Genomic DNA, 20,846 nt, shown 5'->3' with positions numbered 1-20,846 from the left:
AAACATTTTAACTCATAACCTTTTCTTGACATTCTGTTTGCTCTTAATCACCTATACTTCATTTAATATCAGCACTATGCTTTCTTAAATATCATCCTGCATATTCTGTGGGGGAAGGGGGAAAGAGAATGTACATTCTGAAGTGAACTCAAACAGACACACTGGCATTTGCACAGAATGTCAGATGTTGGGAGAAATCAAACACTACATTTCTTCTCTAGCTGTCAGTCTGGTATTGGTACTGTTTCTGCTGCAAAGATTTTTCTAGGAAGCCTACAATTCAAAAGGAAGGGAAAGGGTGAAACCATCTTAAAATATGCAAAGACTGTGATAATCAGATATTGGTTAGTCTAAATGGTCTTGCCTCTGATTTTACCATGGCATTAAAAGTCACAGGGTGACATTGGCTGTCACAAGCATGATTCTGCTGGTGCAGAGTGCTGGGTAACTGAGAAATCGGCTGTTGCTTAGCCCACATCCCTGCACAATAGCTGCTGATGGAGATTCTCTTGCAGGAGATGTTTATCTTCGTGTTTGTTGTACCTGAGCATTAGTCAGATTGTCAAAACAATTGGCTATATCTAAGCTGCAGTAATAGAAGAGGGTTCTGTTCAGCCCCTGAGACAGAATAGTAAATGAGCAAAAGAAGAGAAACATGGAACTGGCTCGCAAGATTACACAGCACACATAGCCTGTCAGACACGGGATGATTTGCCTTATTAAGTATTCATTAAAGTATGTGGGGGGACTTGGTGGAAGGAAACAGTTGGACAGACAATCTGCACACACCATCTGAAAAAAATGCCACCTAAATCCTCAGTAGAATAGAGAATTTGGAATAAAAAATTGTTGTTTATACATAATTTCTTGTATTGGTGATCCCAAGGCCTGACAGTCCACATCCATTTATACATCTACAGAATGAAAGGTGATGTAGTACTTTTGTATGCTATAAAGATTTGCTACAAATTAAATCAGTGGATGATAATGGAGCAGTCAAAAGAATATTGCTATTTTATCTCTTTTAGTATTTAATTGCAGGAGTATATACAGAAAATGCCTCATATTTGAAGCTGCCAATTAAATTGCTCTAAACTCAAGTAGTTAAAGGATTTATTTTATTCTTCTTTCAATAATTTGGTGGTTAAAAAATTGCTCTCTAGTAGCGCTTTTAAGGCAGTATTTATGGATATATTAGTTCAAGTTAGTATAATATCTTAACTGCTACTGACACAGATGACCAGAGGCAAGGAAGCAAACTTCTTTCTATTCATCCAATATTGAAATTTGAATATTCAATATTGATATTTAACTACCTTTCACAAGGAACAACCGTTCTTCCCTGAGGCCTCCAGCAGCTTTGCCTCAGTTCTATACCAGACATCCCTGCTCTAGTTCTCAATTCCTCAAGGAATTACAGCTTAAATGAGCTGAAAAGCTTAAAAGAAACCTTCAGATATGTATCACCATTTCTCTTGCAGACCCCTACAGCTATTATTCCGTATGGTTGCTTGTTCCATAATCAGACATGCATGCACTAAAATTACTGTTAAAACAGTTTTCAGTGCCCCAGCAAATTTTTGGTATAAAGTTCGCTGTTCGATTCCATAAATAGCTAGTTGACCAGATACAAAGGACTTGCATTTCCTGTGCAATAGCCTAAAGGATTCATTCTAATAAACAAACACTCACACACACCCCAAAATCTTTATCTATCTACACAAACCTAATATTCAGTAATTTAACTATAAGACTTGGAAGAGTTACAGAAAGTTATATTCTGCTATAAGAATGTTTAATTGTATCTTGAAAACAATTAAGATGCCATCTGTCTCCTACAGAAATGGCTTCTTTATTGTTTCCTCTATTTTTCCCAACATCTAAGATGGTGGAGAAAGGGAGCAGAGGCTGGAATGGCTTTTTTGATTAATTTTATACCAGCATGTCTTAGGGCATGCCCTGATCTATTGAGTTCCTTCCTTTTATGATTTCAGCTTTGCTCTTGCAAATCATTCCCACACTTTCCACCAGTAGAACAGTAACCTTTAGCTTTTCTAGAGTAATGCTGTAGAGAATCAAAGTACAGGCAGCAGTCAAACACTGCGCTGACATTTAGGAAGCCGATGATGCCACTGGGGAGCAAAGTTCCTCACAGCAAGAGTAATGCTGCTGAAGTATCTCTGGAAAGCTACCTTCCAGCCACTTTAAACTAAATGGATAATCCTGCCCAAGGGCATGGTTGCCTGGGCTGTGGTTACAGCAAATCTGTGTTAAGCTATTACCACCCTGGATATTTCTCCACAGCACTGGTGGTGGCTGCTCCATCATATCTCTTTCACCATTCACTTGACAGAGGGCTCTGCTATAGTTTGGTTTTACTTCCAATCAGTTTATTTCAAGAAATTAAGCTGAGAACTGGTAGACAAAGGTTAAAGATAGGAAAACCAAAAATATTGAAAGGATATTGTCTCCAGTGCAGTGCAGAGAAAAACAGGAGGACGTGGGAAAGAACAGAAATTACTTTAACTATGTCAGTCTTAGAATAATCCATGTAAGCAAAGAACTAAATCTCATCTGTGAAATTGTACTTAATATTCCTCACACTTCAGGGATACTACTGTGCAATACACTGTCCCTTATATTTTCCTAAAATAAATTACTTTTAAATTTTGGTGTTTTCACAATATATGGAGATATAAACATTATAATCTTATTGACTATGGTTCATGTCTGAGCTATTAAAGAACTACAGCAATATTACCAAAAAAAATTTCCTGTGAAAATACACCTTTCTTCTGCCAATGGAAGGAACATTCCTGTCTCCATATCATAAGCTGTATCTTTATGTGTCAATGGCTTTTACAACGGTAAAAAACGAAGTCCTTTGTGAGAATACCAAGATTAAACATTTTGTTGCCTCCTGCCACTAGAAATTTTAAAATAGTATGGCACAAGACAGAAGGAAACAAAAAAAACCCCCCAAGGCTCTACTCATGTCAAAATATCTGCAAAGGGCATCTACCCAATCCTCTGATATTAACGAGCCACCTTTGGTATTCCATCACTTTGGAATATTAGGACACTTTGCCTAGTTTTCTTATTCACTCTAAGGAGATAGACAAAGGTTTACATGTTCAAACTTCCTTGGGAACCACTAGAATAAAATTTGATTTAAGATTACCAGTCTGCCATTTATTCCTCAGAAATTAAAGAGCTCTTGTCAAAATCTGTTCATTCAAAAGCTTGGTAGTTATGAAGCAGTCTTGCAATATTTATATTACTGCAAGGCTGTTAGTCAAGTAGAAAAAAAGAGTTAAAAACAGGTCTGGGAGAATAATAAATTATTGCTTGTCTGTAGAGGAACAAAAATTGAGAATGACTATGCATATTGAAGAAATACCTTTTCAGTACATGCAAGTTTCTGCATGTATGTACATGTGAAGGAGACCCAGGATGATTTGCAACTGCTTTTACAAATCAGTTGTCGATTCTTTTCTTCTCTTTTCTTCTCTTTTCTCTTCTCTTCTCTTTTGCAACTTTGGTAGAAGGTGACAAAAGAGCAAACAGTGTATAAGGAGATTCATCTAACAAGCAGATGTATGTGAATTGACTTCAAAGATAGAAGTTAACAGAAACTTCTCCCTGGCAAAACCTTTTTTGACATCAAATATACCAAATTAAGTAATTTCCAGTCAGATACATGCACAAAGCTTTTGAGTTCTGCAGATTACTAGAATTGTTAGAAACTAGGTACCTTTCTGAGAAAAAAAGTCTTTTCAGGTGAGCCTTCCTGGATACACAGAATATGATTATCCATATGCACTATACTTTTCTGGTGTTTCTATGAAATTCTTGGGAAATTAAAATCTCAAATGGGACAAGTATCTTTTTACTATTTGTACATTAGACAGTCGTTTCGTACCATTTGCAGGCTTATCTTAAAACTTTCACTCACAAAAACAGTCTTCTACCTACTCATGCAAAATCACCTTCCTAAAAGTCACAAAAGCCACCAACTGCGTCCAACTAAAAAACCAGAAAATCTTCACCTAACCTCTAAAAAACACTCTTTTGTAAAAATTATAGTGTTAGTTTAAGAGATAAATAATCCTATTAGAATACATATTAAAAGTTACCTTTTAGCATCATAAAAGGAGCATCCACAGACACAAACATTGAGTTTTCTAGAGTCAGCAAATGCCTCTTGCTCTAACTTCATGTAGGCTTTTTCATGTTAGTGCATGGAAATAGCGCAGCTCTTCCTCTGCAAAGTTCTTCAAAAACTGTCTACATCATCATCATCACCATGATCATCATCTAGTTCTCCTAATTGCCATCCACAGCCTCATCAATGCTTCACTGAGTAAGTGCGCACTTATCCCTCCAAATTAAGAGGAACAGAGTATTGTCTCTAGCTTTTTTGCCTGCCATCTTGCCTTGACTCTTTCCTGTCTTGTGAAGGAAGGCTCACACATCGCAAGTGGATGAATCATTCATGATGTTGAAGTTTTTATTCACTGTTTCCCATCTAGAGTCACCAAAGCCAAAGCAATACATATGCATGGCCTACATAGGGCATGGTTTTTCAAGGACAATGAGTTCTTAAACCTCTTCATGAAAGAGATTCAAGATTCAATAGTAAGTCCAATTATATCATATTAAAAACATACACAAAGAAAAGGAAAATGAAAATCACTAAACTCGTTCCAAGATATTCTGATCATTTTTGTAAAAAGTAAGGAAAGGAGTGTGCCTGCATAAGATATGACAGCTATGTTGTGCGTTGTGAAATATGAAAAGTGGCATTCAGCCTTCCCTAGATGTTGATAGATTATAAAGCAGCATTTCACATCAAAATGGTTAATTTCAGTGACCTTTCCACATTTAGAAAGAAAGATGAAAAAGCCTACATGAATTACACTTGTGGGCAACTGACAAAGCCAAGGTTTTCATTTTATGAAACTTCAGTAGCTTTCTTAACATGCAATCCCCTCAGTAAGGACATGAAATTCAGGACATTTGCTGCCATTTCAGGAATCAAATGACAGCAGCTGTAGAGAGAATATCTGTTTCTGTACTTTATTAAGGTCCAAATCTAAAGCTGACACAGTGCAGTAAGCTCTTGACAGGAGATGAAATTGCAAGGTTGTACCAGCCAAGGAGCCATGTCTGTTTGCTTCATTTTTCCAAGGATGACTGCTGTCATGAGTTGATCATTTTGTTCTCCTATCAAACTGAGTGACAGTGGAATGCCTGGTTTCATTTGTGGAAGATTTTCACACTGGGAACACCAGCAAGCCAAGGCAAGAAAATATTAGCTGATGCAAAGATTACAAAGAAGTTTGGAGAAAAAAAAATGGTTTTTATCACAGTTATACTTTTAATAGCTACCTCATATCAGGCAGAAAGAAAATTCCAGGTTTTTGCTGTATTGTACTATGTAACAAGACAAGTTTGTTACTTAAATACAACATTGGAAAAAAACTAAATAAAACCCAAAGTGATGATGTGTCCCACTCCTTCACTTAGAAATAAACACATTTGTGCATCTCAGTCCTGAAATGATCATAACAATTACCAAGAGAAGTGTAAATACGCTGTTGATAGCCGAACTATCAGCAAAGCAAGGAAAAAACTAAGACTGAAAAACAGTTTGTCAGAAACACAGGTACTCACACACACATACATATGTAAATAAGCACAGTGTAAACTTTGCTCTGACTACTGTAAAAAGCTTCTGTATCATTAATGGATGACACAGAGTACAACAAGTACTATGAATGAGAGGTTTGGCACCATTAGAAAATTAACAGGTCATACACTCTACATTAGAAAGGGCTTGTCCCATACAAATTTCAGCAATAATTGTAACTGAACTCAACAAGTCCATAGATTCCCCTAGTTCAGGCTCAGCTGCTATGACTAAGCTCCCCAGGAAAGACAATCATGTCTGTAAAAGCAAGGTGCAACCAATATGTAGTAGAAATTCATAAGTCATCCAGGAAAGAAAAAGAGATATCTCCTACTGGTCAAGAAAAAAGTATCAATAGTAAGAGAACAAAAAGAAGTACATAACTGTTTCTCTTTCCCTGACATAAAATGATGACTTTTATGAACATATCCTTAGTGAACTTCTATGTGAAACTTTTTTCTAAACTTTTGTTTGAAACTGCAATCAGAAAATCTTTCTCCACTCTGATATCCAATTCTTTAGAAAATCTGGCAGGAACAATGCCAAAGTTAATTTGCATGTCATGGTTCCCATAGTACAAATATCTCCCCTGTTTTTTTTTAAATTTGCCATTGCCAGCAAAGCAAGCATTAGCATCAGTGCAAAAACCTGTTTTAAAATAATAGCTAGCCCTTCCTTCCTTCCTTCCTTCCTTCCTTCCTCCCTCCCTCCCTCCCTCCCTCTTTTTTATTTTTACTCAGAAAGGAAGATTTTAGTCATTTAAATCTGACCTCTGCTGCTCCCCTCTCAAGTTAACGTGGACCAGCTGCCATCTGCCTGCTTATTGTGATAAAGCCAAAGATGTTTTTAAAAATGCAGAATACTGTAACTGTGGAAATATATGGAAAAAGTAGAACAACACTTGACATTTAGTTTCTCTCCATGGGTCCATTCTACTGATCAGACAAGTAATTATTCCAACGAAATTACTGGAAATGAGCATAAAGCTGTTTTACTAGCCATTCAAACCCCCTGTGACTGCTAACATGTTTAATTAGGTCATTTCAACCACAGATGAAAAATCCAGTCATTTTGTTGAGATTGTATATAGCTCAAAAGTGCTTGTATCCTGCATGTTCTGTGTGTTATGTCACTGGAAGGAACGTAACCAGCATCACCATTAGGCTTCTGAAGTGAGGCATTTTCAGAAACACTTCAACATGAGGAGGAATAAAAAAGGTCAAAATGGTTAATAAACATGATTAAAAAAAAAATAAAAGTAAGGAGGTAGATGAAATATTCAAAGATATAATGTGCAGATTATTTATAATGTAAAACTTTATTAAAGCTATAATCACTAACTAAACTCAGTTTTAAAATATTCCAATAATTCTATCATGTGTGCTGAGTGTACCAGTTCCTCTGGGATGTCCATTCATGTTATGTGATCTGCAATTAATGGGTTCTACAGATGTTTTAGATTTCCTAGCTATTTTTTTGCACATCATTCCCCCCCTATACCGTCACCCATGCAACTGGAACTTTGCAGTTCCACAATAGTTCTCTGCCTAACTACACAGACAAATACTAAATATGTGACTTTTCTCCTACCATTCAAGGCATTTAATAGTCACTCCCACAGCACTCCTCTGCATTTTCCAACGTCATAGCTTTCCTTTTTTTGTGGACAGTAGTAGCAGTTTCACATTTGAGAGCTGCAGATAACAAAAGAGGAGAGGTGCTGTATTGTTAAAATAACAGAAAAAAGGTTCTAACTTTGAGATAATCCATCTTTTATCATAACTTGTCTTTAATGGGGTTATATATTGTTTTTAGATAAGTACATAGTCTGAACAAGATATATGAGCATATGTGGGAAACACTCAAATTCCCTCACTAAGCAGGCATATTCCAAACCACACAAAGCTGCTATGGAAGAAAATCAAGGTACTACAGTGCATTTTTCTGAAGAGACTGATTTCAGCAACATGCAAGAAACCCTTACAGTAACAGTAGTTCTGGGGTTAGGGTGGGAATGGAAACATCTTCACCATTCAGGAAGGTCTGTTTATGATGCAAGAAATTGCAGCCATACCTTAAACCCAGTCCCAAACCCATGAAGGATATCTGTAGTTTTGGGTACATCAATATAAGAAGGATATCAAAATATTAGTGTGTGTCCAGGGCAGCAGAGACAAGGTGGTCTCAAGGACAAGACTTATGAGAAGTGTCTGAGGTCTCTTGGCTTGCTCAGCCTAGAGACAAGAAGGCTGACAGTGTCCTCATACAGTGACACTGTACTCTCTTTCCTCTGTAGGTCTGTGTGAACGCTAGCTAATGCCCAGTTGGACAGGAGAGAAGTACAGGGAGAGTTTAGAGTACCATCAAAGTGCTTTCAAAAGTCGGATCAGGGCTCTGAGGGGTTTGAGGGTCTATGACATTCTATGACAATGTTGCTAAAATTTGGAAATGCATATTGCAGCCAAGCAGCTTCATCTTGCATACCACTGCCAGTGAAAAAAATCTTCATTTACCCAAAACAGCTGCATAACAATATCATTCCTTACAGGATATCAACTTGCAGCTTGAAAAAGCTTCTGAAACGTGGTTAGGAGCAGAAGTCAGAGACTATCTGAGCTGGGTATATGCTCCAGGAGTCGTCCTGAGGCATATATTAACATGTAGAAAATCAATGCTTAAATACTTGGGCAAATATGTAGGAAAACACCCTCTGTTTCTAAATGTATGGGGTTTTTACAGTCACTTTAAAATATGTGTATGTTTCATTTCATCTAATCCTTTCAATTGTATTCAAAAATATGAATAACGAATACTTTTTCCAAAACTTCCGAATGTTGATTGAGGAATACATTAGAAACTGGCATTAAATATTAAGTATGGAGTATAGATTTGTCAATTAAACAATTTTTAACAGTAATCTTGATCTTTAATCTTAAGTTTTATGAGAAGTAAATCAACTTCCTAAGTGTAGTGTTGTAGAGTGAAAATTTTAGGTCTCTAAAATCTGTTTTGAACACAACAGCTCATTTATAATGGCGTAAGGCTCTGTTGCCACATAGTAAAGTTTATGTTAGTGGAAAAAAGAGACAAGAGCAGATGGATGCATTTCTATGTCTTGTGTCTTAGGCATAAGTAATGTATGAGACAGCTGAAGTAAACATTTTGATGGATTTTCCTTTTGTACTATTACAGTGTCTTGTCACTTTTGCTATCAATATAAGTCCACTATAAAAAAAGTGAAGGCAGCCTCACAGATGTTTTTGCATCTCTACAACTTGTGACAACCCCCTGCTTTCAGGCTGAGTTGAAGAGACATTATTTAACATTAATGCATCTTTATTGCACTACATTTATAAAGTAAACCAAGTGGTGCTTAATAAAACAAAGTAGCTGAAGCTGAGGACTGGGAACCCACATATATGCATTAAGGGGACTTACTCTAGACTAACTCTAGTCTGGTCTGCAGTCCAAATTGGACTGCATCTTCTGGTTCAGCCCCATGAGAAAGAAATGCTGCTCCCCAGTAAAGCACAGAAACTACTCCAAGGCACGGAAAGTGGGGCCAATCAAAAGATTTGTTTCAACTGCACACTTGTGAACTCATCTGAAATGATAAAGTAAACACAATCTACTTTTGAAATTCTTCATTTAATGTCAATGTCCTGTTAAGATTTTTTTCTCTATGATGTGGACATCAAGCCCGTTTTCCATTTAAATGTTAACATTTCCTGTCCTGTCCTAAATTAACTTCAAGTTGTCCTTTAGATGGGATTCATTTTACCTGCTTTTAGTGAGTGAGATTAATTTCCTAATATCAGTCATCCAGGCTCCACTGACTGCTAGAGAGAAACACACCTCAAGATGGAGATTAATTTTAGGATGGAATGGATCACTCCCAAAGTGCTGCTTTCTCCACAGGATAGAGTGGGAGCCTCAGCCTGAAAATTTCTAATTTATAAGGGTAGGTCATGATGAAAACATTTTCCTAATAAGTCATCAGAGCCAGTTGTGAAATCTTTCCTTATTATAATAGTTTAACATTAACTTGCAAGGTAATTTTTGTTATTTTCTTAAATTAATTTGAATTATTTATTAATTAGAGTCATAAATTCATAGAATAGTACAAGTTGGAAGGAAGGCATACAGAATCATTGGTACAAGTTCCTGCTCCTTGCAGGACCACCTAACAATAAGCAATATGATCAAAAACATCAGCCAGACACTCACTGAATTCTGGCAACTTCAGTGCCATGACCACTTCCCTGGCAAGCCTGTTCAGTGACCAACCACCCTTTCAGTGAAGAACTTTATCTTAATCTCCAGTTTGAACTTTCCCTGACACAACTTGGTTTCATTTCTTTGTGTCCTGATGCTTGTCACCAGAGAGCAGAGATCAGCTCTTCCCCCTTCACTGCTCCCTTTGAGAAAGTCACAGAACACAGAATTAGGATTAAATGAGAACATAGGACCAACGGTTCAAGCACAAGAGCTGTCACACAAGTTTATCAAGCAGCAAGCTGTTCAAACACGACCAGACCTATTTAGCCCTTGCCCCCTTTTCTTCCATGCCTGTTTATCCCAAAACACCTGGATCCCTCATCTTCCAACCCTTTGCTCTTTCCTCTAAGCCTCCCATAATAGACTACACACACCAAAATCCCCTTCCATAAAATCCCCAAATTTATGACTGACCCATAGAAAATTGGTTTTTTCCTTTATGTCCCCTAGCAAATTCTATTTGTCCCTAAGCTGTCAGGTTATATGGTTCTCTAAGGAGAGCATTTCTGTCCTTATGTAGTCCTGGGGGATTTCATACGTCTTGCTCTCTTTGGCTGGATGTAGGAGGAGCCAACTGAGCATTTTTTATTCCCTCTAGTAATGGACATAATTTCTGTGCCTTTGATGCTTCCCACGTGTTGGTGTCTAATTTGCTTAGCAAATGGTCAAATAATTGTAAATATCCTACTGCCACTAAACTGCACAGCTTTTTCCACACAATCACCAACTTTAAACACAATTATGTAAACCTTGCAACTGGGGGTCCAGCTTGCTGCAGACTGAGATGCAGCTCTTCATTCTTCATCTGCTGTTGTTACAGTGGGTGCAAATTACTCAAAAGCTTTTTTTTCCTTTTCTAGGCTCCTTAATTCTGATGATCAGATATTAAGCAGCAAAAATCCCCACACCAATCCTATGACTCCTCTAGCATAGGCTCCTCACCTCTGGCATACCTGACACACCACAGCACTTGAAGTTTGGGAGGAGCTTGTGAAGGCTGCCAGTGCTGGCTGCCGCATTTCAGAATCAGAACATTAAGTCCCATCAAACTTCAAGAGGTCTTCTGAGTACGACCTTTCTGGTTTGACTGACCATGACTATTTATTTAAAATTAGAAATAAAATTTGTTCAACAGAAGTTAATCTTGGCCTTTTTATTTTGAGTATTTTGAAGGTTTTTTATAAAACAAGATCAAACAAGTGAAATACCAACAACCAATTCGCTGTCCTACCCAGCATCTTCCTCTTACACTCTGTCTTTAATTTCTAATTTACTTTATTGATTGAGATAATTATTTCATTGCTGAGGAGTCTGACTCATTGACAGAACATATATCACCAAATCTACACAACTTTATGGTTTATGATCAGCTGAGGGACTTTATTTAACTTATTCCAAGGTTGAAAAGACGTTGTGAGAAGGTCTTTTACATTTATTTTCATTAACACATCCTGGAATAAATTACTACTATATCTATTTAGTGCAGACAGGGATTCTGGCTTGAAAATAGTTTTTCAAAATGAAACTGCAGAAGCAAATTAACTACTTATTTTATTTCATGGTGGATTTTTAAAAATTATTGTTATAAAAATGAGATTAAGTGCTATAAATTAGGGTTTCAGTATTTAACATCTCAACAAAAAAAGTAACCATGGTTAGAATTAAATATAAAACTTATGATTCATTCAAGTAAAATCCCATGTAATAACCTAATACAGCATTGTACAGACCTTCAGAAAAAAATTTAAAAATACAATAGCATCTTAATAATTTTAAGTTCATAAAATTTCCCAGTGTTGCGGGGGGTAGGGGAGGGAGAGAAAGCAAAAGAAAAAACTAAAGCTCTGAAAGACACTAATGTCAAGTGTCAGGGTCTAGTTTTGTATTGAGATCTGTGTTTTAAATACAGGTAGCTCAAAACTTTTTTTCCAAACAAACCAGCCACCACCTGTTGTTCACAGTTATTTTGCCTATAAAATACCAACAGTTTAAATGGCCATTCTGCATGGGAATAGTACTTCAGTTGACATATACAGCTACACTTCTCAAAAACCATTGTTTGAATTTGCATGTAATAAGGAATTAAAAATTAATCTTTGTACTTACTCTTTTCAAATGTTATTTTAGGTGGTTCTTTTTCTTGTACATCTGTAGTAGTTTTCCTCACCAAAAATAAAATGTGTGTATATAATAAAGAGAGAGACCTTGCTTTCCAGTATAGATTTCACTAATGCTGTTGAAGACACTTGACAATTTGTAGGGAATTTTTTATTCCCTATAAAAAATAGAAACAGTACCCCAGTTTAAAAATGAACATTCAAAATAATATTCTATACAACATTTAAGTAATCAGCCAATTGAACGTTTTTATCGTACTTGTTTCAATGTTTTATCTACTACAATGTTTTAAATATGAAAAGGAAAAAACTTCTGGGATGTGATTTGGGAAAACGCCAATCAGACTATTCTGACTGCAGAGACGTGTACTCAGATTCTCATGGTATTCAATCTTTTACCAAGGTAACTTGCCTCTCTCTCAAAAACAATGTAAAAATTACTGATAATTTTAAAATGTGCATGCACCCAGACTGTTTAGCACAGGGTTATGCTTCAAGCACCAAGCAGACATACATAGTTTAATCTAGGGTCTGCCAATTATTTTATGACAATGACAATGAAAATGCCCGAAGAGTTCGAAACCTCCACCAGGAAATTGGTGATACAGCAGCAAGTTGCAAAAATGCTCACATAGGACAGTTCAGATACAATATTTGACCAGCTTTCAAGATGCCCAGGAATGGGAGAAGCAGAGAAGGCAGCTCTATGTTGGAAGACAGGCTACAGTCAAGAGGGCATTTTGGAACAAGCTGTCTCTGCTGCCATTATTGCACAGAACTCTTGACAAACTGCAGTCATGGATTTGCACATGTTAAGATTCCAATGCCGCAAGGTACATTTAAGCTTTTACAGCCAGCTAACAGCTGGTGCAGTTGAGAGGTGTGAGTCATTTCTCAACTCTACAAACACAGGCTATAACATGGAAAAAGTTCACCCAGCTTAGCTTCTGCAAAGAGTTCCCAGATAAGCTGGGTATTAGAACAAAAACTGAGTAAATGACATATGTGTGGGCTTCCAGCAGGCCAGTTTAAAATAAAGTGGATGATACCACCTGAGGATGGTCAGGCCAAGAAGCTAAGTACAAGTTGCTTCTGTAAATCCTCTGAAAAACCATTATAACTTCCCCAGAAGCATAATTTCAAAGTGCTGTTTTTCCTGCAACCAGCCATGGGCAAGAGGTCATTTTACACACCATGTTGCTACTTTGGTGAATGAACCAGCCTTAAGGCAAGTCCTCCTACACAAAACATTAAAAATTCATGAAAGTATTAAATATGGGATTAGACCAGCAGTAACAGAATCCAGAAAAGCTTTAATTCATTCATTCATTTATTCCTTCATTCATTTCAGTCTACCTAGTTCCCCAGGAACTGTCCTATGTGTGGTTGTATAATACACATTGTTTTGAGATTTTTCTAATTTCCCTATAAATATCTTTGGCTTTGATTTTTAAATTCTGTTCTGCTTCTTTCAACATCACAGCTAAATTTGAAGGGATTAATAAATAAAAGGAACATATAACATTTTCAGCTTTGATTTTAGTTTTTCCTATAAATATCCAGTGGGAAAGAAATCACTTAGTAAATCTCTCTTTGTTTTCATGTTAGTATATTATTATTTGCAATTTTACTCAGAAATCACTAATAATAGGTCACACCTGTTATGTCTTATTATTTGAGCCACATTTCATTCAAATATTTCCCCCTTCTCATGCTCCCACACAATCAGCAGCCCATCACAACTTGCACATTTTTTTAATCCTGCGCAAACTGTGCAGCTAAAATTCACAGTAGTAACCTACATCTAATTACTAATTTTTCATGGCTAGGATTTGACTAAAACAAACACAAATCCTAAACTCAGTGAGCTCTGTAATACATATCTCAAAAGAGCGATTACTTTGTGAGAATATCTGTGAGAATAGGCCTTACACTGGAGCCATGGGTACCATATACTGCTAGGGCAGTGAACAGCCTCATGTCAGGCTGAGAAACACAGGAATAACAATTATGTAACTATACTAATTACAGTCATTCAAACTGCACTGCCACCACTTTCAAAAGTAATGGACAAAGTAGCTGCTGCAAAACATCTTCCCTCTAGTTAGTGCACCTTCCTTTTTACAAACTTTCTTGTAGACTGATTCCTTAACATTATTTCAGTTGGTATTTGGATGGCATTTCACATTTTTGGCAGATACAAGACTTAAGTTCATTTATTAGAACATGTTTCTGACTTGAATTTTATCCAATAATACTGTTATTCATCTAAGATTCTTGGATGTAACAGTCATCTATAATTCATGAAGTCCTCACTACTTCACTGTCTGTAACTGCTGCAACAGTAAGTATAGCACACATAACCCAAAACTAAAATGGAAGAAAAATTCAAGACACATAAAAAAGAAAATTTTCTTAGAAAGAGAAAGGAAGAATGTATTCTGCACTGCTATTTATTAAAGATCTGCCAAATCTATAGCAAACTAACAATTTTTTTTTTTTTGTAGGTGGGACTGGGACAGTTAAACATAGGCAAAAGACTAAAATACTTCCCCTGCTTCCTAGGTTCCTAGCAGTTATACTTTTGCTGAGTGATGGGCTCAAAACCATTTTTATGTGCAAAATAAAGAATGTCAAGAATGATCACCAATTATAAAGCAGGGTGAACTTACATCAAAACAAGGGGGAACTGGAGGGTCACCTTTGTTTTGGATATTTGACTGTTACAATGAGTCACCACTTTCTATAAACTGCCTTTCCTGAGATAATGAGTAGAGAGCAGTGTCCTCCTAGTGTGACCAATCTGATGCGTGCAGGGCAAAGTGTGTATATGGCTCAGCCCAGCATAAAATATACAACTGAACATCTAACAAAACAGTCTTTGAAAACAACAAAGTTTCTGCAGACTTCAACCTATATACTTCTTACCTGTGACTGGAGATATCCAGCATCAGGTCACAGAGATTGAGAATAGTAGTCACGTTTTTATCATCATTAAATTATTTATTGTGATTGCTATATTATGGTGTGCATTGCTGCATGCTTCTGCTAAATAAAAATTCCATGTCATACAAAATATATCACATTAGTAAATTTTACAGTAAACATTAATACCTTTTTGTGGAACATCTAAAAGTGCCTGTTTAGAGACAATTGCCTCCATTTGTCAACAGCTCAGCCCTTACCTGGAAAAATTGGATGAAGAGGCAAGGAGTCCCAGCAAATGAAGAACAAAAGAGGGTCAATGGAAGAGAGAGCCAGGCCAGCAGCTCCTGCTCAACAGGGCAAAATCCTCAGTGTGGAGCTGCAGGAGTAAGTGAGCAGGCTGTGGAGCATCAGGGAGGATGAAGGGCTCAGGAGCAGCGCAGAGCCCTGCAGAGATGAACACCTCAATCCCACATCCCAGCACAGAGGCAGCCAGGGTCTTGGGCCCAGGTCCCTGCTGGGCTTCCCCATGGCAGCAAGAGCAGTACCAAGCTGCAAAGAGTGCCCAGCTACGTGGGCAGGTGGAGCACAGAACCCATGGGCAGACACTTACAGAGCTGGTTTACATCAATCTGGAGAAGAAAGATCATGGTGGCTTTTCCTCAGCTACCTCCACTCTTCAGGTACCCTGGGAAGTGCAGAAGAGGACACAGTCAGGATCTCCTTGCAGCTACACATTGAAAGCACAAGAGATCTTCACTGCACCAAGGGCAGGACCGTGCTTCTCATCATTATTCTGTGCTGTTTTACAATTTTCTAGTAATAGCTGTCATATTAGAGAAGATGCAAAATAAAATCACAAAGGTGTTTTATTCTCTAAAACATAAAATAAGAAAAAGTAATTCCCTTAAGTTGGGGGGCAAAATACAGAGGATAGACTTTGAACCTGGTTAACATAAGAGATTTGATAACAGGATGCCTTGGCAAAAGCAAACAGAACTTTGAAAATTAGACCTAGATTGCAAGAAGATTAAATCAAACTGGTTTACTGGAAAAAGAAATTCCCATTAAACTCTGCAAGCAAGAGATGTTGTTATATGCATAAGTTTGTGTATGTGATTTTAACCTAATCATTGTAGTACACATTACTAGTCCCCTTGAAATAGTATATAAGCATTTGTATCCCACAATAAAATCGGATTCTGATCACTGAGTCAGTCTCTCCATCTCTCTCCATCACCAAAACCTTAATTTGAATAACTGGACATGTAATTGTCAAGAAAGAACGCACATCATTAGCCACTTTGGGGTTCATTTCTAAAGTTTTTTTCTGTGTTTCATTTAGCAGATGAGAGGGATTCTGTGTTTTTTAGATCTGAAGTCTCATTCATCAGAAAGCATACATCCCTCTGGAATTGCTTCCCAGACTGCAACATCTAACTTAAAGAATCTTCCCTGGAAATTTACGTAATGTGTGTATATCCTTCCACATTTCCTGTAAACCAGAGCCCCCTTGATCAATGTGAGCAGGGTATCGACTCATGAGTCCCCTGCTAGGGTAACACCACCTGACAAAATACTGGTGACATAAAGAAACATTTTTGAAGTGCTGACTGCCTCAGTAACTGGCCTCTATTATGAGTTAGCTTGTCAGGGCACTTATGGGGCAGATATATTCCTTCTGGATAATCTGGTGAGAAAAGGAGACATTAATCACCTCTGAGTTTATGAGTCTCAATACATACATTTTTCATGTCAGAAAACTGTAGAAATACTTATACAAACACATCAGTGCTATGAAACTCATCTAACTGCTGGTTTCATTGAGACCAGATATAATGGGAAGCAAGTGATTTATGGGGTGACTGAGTGATGGACTGAGAGCTGCTCAGGACTCCCCAACTCATTAAGGAGACATTTCTTCTGGAAACTGAGCAGGCTGAAGAGAAAGCTGCCTAGAAGTCAGGACTGGATCACTGTGTGTTTAGGTTCAAAGAGAAGCAGAGAGCGTTGGCAGGACCCTCCTGCTCCCCTGACAGCACAAGGGAGCAAGCAGCATGGCATGAAAAGTGACAAACAAGCAGGCTGGCCAGTATCTCCCGAGAGCTGAGAAAAAAATCAATATGTTCCCATCAAAACATTTCCTCAGAATCAGAAAGTGTTTTTCTTATGGAAGGTTTTCAGTGGTTCTTCCTGCAGGGCCAGGTCATTAAATTTGTCATATGTTCCCTCACTGTTTTCACAAAACAAAAAAATCCAAAAAGCCTTTATTGTAGTTATTCCCTTTTCTCCTTCTGTTTTTACCCTCCCTTCCTGGATCTTGAAATTGAACACCACTCTGTATAAAATGATTCATAAATATTAATCGGAGGAAATACATGGGGAACAAGAGCACAGTTAATGACTGCTTAGAGAAGGATCTATTTTATGGGAAATTAAATTATTTCCTTACATAATTATTATAAGTTGTTAAAATTAAAATTAATTTTCATAAGTATTGTAGCAATAATAAAACAATGTCAAAATGTGTTGTCTTTGCAGTTTTTTAATACAGCATGAAAGCTTATACCAGGAAAAATGGTCTCTTCAACACCAAGGTGTGGTTTTGTGCTATGAGAACCAAAATTTTTACATAGATACTAATGAAAATGCAATGCTTTCCAACAGTCAGGAAAATGACAAAAGTATATTTGGCAGGGACTACCACACATTTCCATTAAAAACCCATTAAGTAGTGGACTCATACCCCTTTCTATGCAGTCAATCAGAAGAAAATGTTTACCAATATTCTGGAAAAGAAAAACAGTATCAAAAAGCCTATAGAACAAAGCAGAGGAAGAAAGACAATATTCTTTTTTCATTTACTTTTTTAATAGTGCTATTTTATAAATCTTAAGTAGCAAAGGAAAATAGCTAAACCACAAGAAATTGTTTACTCATTAAACACTATTGTCACTCAAATTCTGATCCATCAAGCCAGGTCATAGCTACATTTTGCAAGTACTCACTCTCCTCATCCTTCGAAAAATGCTTCAGTCCTATAAGAGGAGTCATCTTTTTTTGTTACTGTACGTAGAGGATTATGCTCATTTTGCCACACACAAAATCCTGTTTGCATTGGGAAATCAGTTTGCAGAGAATACAAGTTATGATGCACAGTGAGAGAAGAAAGAGAATGGCACATCAGACAGAGTCATCCTGAAAGAGGTCTGTTTCTACAGTTTGTCTCAGTAGTGAATGAAGATCAACTTAGGAAACTTCTATTTATACATGGCATGATATTAATTTCTAGACCAGAAAGTAAGAAGTACTTCTGGTAGAAATATCCACCCAAGATTTACACTGTCATTGTTTGCTGACAGAAAATACCATAAGACAGGGAAGGGTGAAGAAGATTTGATATTAGGCTACATGGCAGAAAGTAAAAAAAAACAAAAAAAAAAACCAAAAAAAAAAAAAGCAGAGGCAAAGAGAAAGAAAGAAATGTATGGATGAGTTTAAAGAAAAAAATAACAGAAGGACAACTGGCAGCTTGTTATGCTACTGTAAACAGACAACTCTCAAGCATTCAAGCTGAAAATCCAGTTGCTCTGCAACAGCACATGCTATCTGTGCTTATAGTTTGCATTTCCACTGAGATCAGACTCCATTTTTTCTTTCCTAAACTACATTTTCAAATCTTAAATATGATTCCAATGTCTTACATTGTTTTCCAAAGAAAAGAGAGGGTACTAACAGAAAGGTTCACACTTACATAGCTGGTTTTTGTTTGTTAGTTTTCCAAATTTAATAACTAAAAATTATCTTCCAACAATTTCAGCATTACAAAGTCATCATCCTTTTTCATCTGTTAAAATTTTATACATGGTTATAGTAAAATTGCAGTCAGTTCAAATCAGGTTATCTCAACTCAAATCAGTTAATTCAAGTTCACAGGCTGCTAATCTGACCTGAGAATAGGATGATGGAATAGGGATGACTTTGAGATAGGACATTTTTTAATGGTTTCTTCTGACTACAGAAGTTCTATATATTTGAAAATATAACAGCTTGGACCTAGCATGCAAGGACTATATGCATATATTTTGCATACAGTACTTCTTATTATTCATAGAAGAAATTGGAATTATGCAGACAAAAATTAGGAATAATTAGTCCTCAATGTAAATGTGCCTGTGTCAGCAGCTACAAAGCTGCTGTTCATATTACCTTACCTTCCATGACTTTTATGACCCCAAACATATTAAGGATTTTTAGTATTTAGCTGAATTCAAACTTACTTCCAAAACTATCCACTCCAGGTCTATGTCAAAATCCCACTGTTCCCAGACAATGGTGATGTTGACCTTTAAAACATACATTGGAAGAGAAAAACTCTGAGATGGAAGCATAATTTTTCCATCTCATTCCTACAGACTATAATAGAAAAAAATTCACTACCAACATCATTTTATGATGGCAGTTCCAGTTCTGCCACTTCTGGAATATTTAATACCTACTCACTGCAGGATTCTTCATAGCCAGCACAGAGCCAGTCTAATGGCACAGATCTGACTCTGTTTGTCAGCAGCTTCTGCACAGCATCCCAGCTGCTGCTCTCAGCTCCTGGGTGAGCCTCTTCACCCATTCAAGTCAATAGTCACATAACATAAAGCTTTAAATATGTATTAAGATATTTCTCACACTACAGAACTCCTCCACAAACTGTGTCAGTTTCTCAAATGTCTTAAAGACATCAGTCCAACATTATAGTAAGATGCACTTATTTAATAGTCCTCCAGGATCAGTGACTTGAGCACATTGCAAACTCAGAAGCCACTGTACCAAAGAATTCTTTGAGCTAATTATTTATATGTTCTGTCAGTTAAAAAAAAATATAGGAAAGAATCAGCTTTATTATGCTCTAGCCATTAATCTCATAATAATGCTTCATCTACGTATGGGTTTTTTTTTCAAATACATCAGTTTACTGGCTACTGGGTTCCAAATTCAAATGAACAAATGGCAGATCCAGATCATATGGTAAGTTTTTAATTCATTCATTTCCAGATGCAGGTCTACTGATTCACTCACACAAGATCTTCCTCTGTGCTAACAGAGCAGCATCACAGTTATGCCAGCTCATGCAATACACACTGCCCACCTCAACAAGTTCGTGAAGAATAACTAATTTTGGCTTTTTACTACTTTTCCCACCAAATACAAGGAAACATAAAACATGACAAACACCATATACAACTCCACTTCATCCAGACTCTGAACTGCTGTATTTTGCTTTGAATCTCATTTTATAATACTTTATTGTAACATTTTGGACTTACTTAACCAACAATTTCACCTATTTTGTCATTGATTAATTAGATCTTCTCGGTGTCCTTGGAATTTTATACAAGAGACTAAAATAACTTGAATTCCATTTGGCATCCAGGCTGTTAAAACCCTTCAGTTTTCACTCTTTTAATATATATGACATCATTTTTTATATTAATTTTACAAGCATGGAATACATGCCATATTTTTGCAATGCCTATAGCAATTACCTTCAGTTCAGTAATTGTTTCTCTTACTGAGCTACATGAACATTATTCAAACTGAAGTGTTCCAAATCCTAGGTCTTGTCATTAATTCACATGATGACTATTTTCCTTCCCCCGGCACCTGTTGGTTTTAAACCCTACGTCAGTTTGCAGAGAATACAAGTTATGATGCACAGTGAGAGAAGAAAGAGAATGGCACATCAGAAAGAGTCATCCTGAAAGAGGTCTGTTTTGATTCACATTTAAAGACAATTAATGTTAATGTGGGATTTTAAAAATTATATTCTTTTCCTTAAG

The sequence above is a fragment of the Zonotrichia albicollis genome, chromosome 1 (assembly GCF_047830755.1).
Source record: "Zonotrichia albicollis isolate bZonAlb1 chromosome 1, bZonAlb1.hap1, whole genome shotgun sequence".
In the NCBI taxonomy this organism is placed as follows: Eukaryota; Metazoa; Chordata; class Aves; order Passeriformes; family Passerellidae; genus Zonotrichia; species Zonotrichia albicollis.
This window is presented reverse-complemented; position numbering follows the sequence as displayed.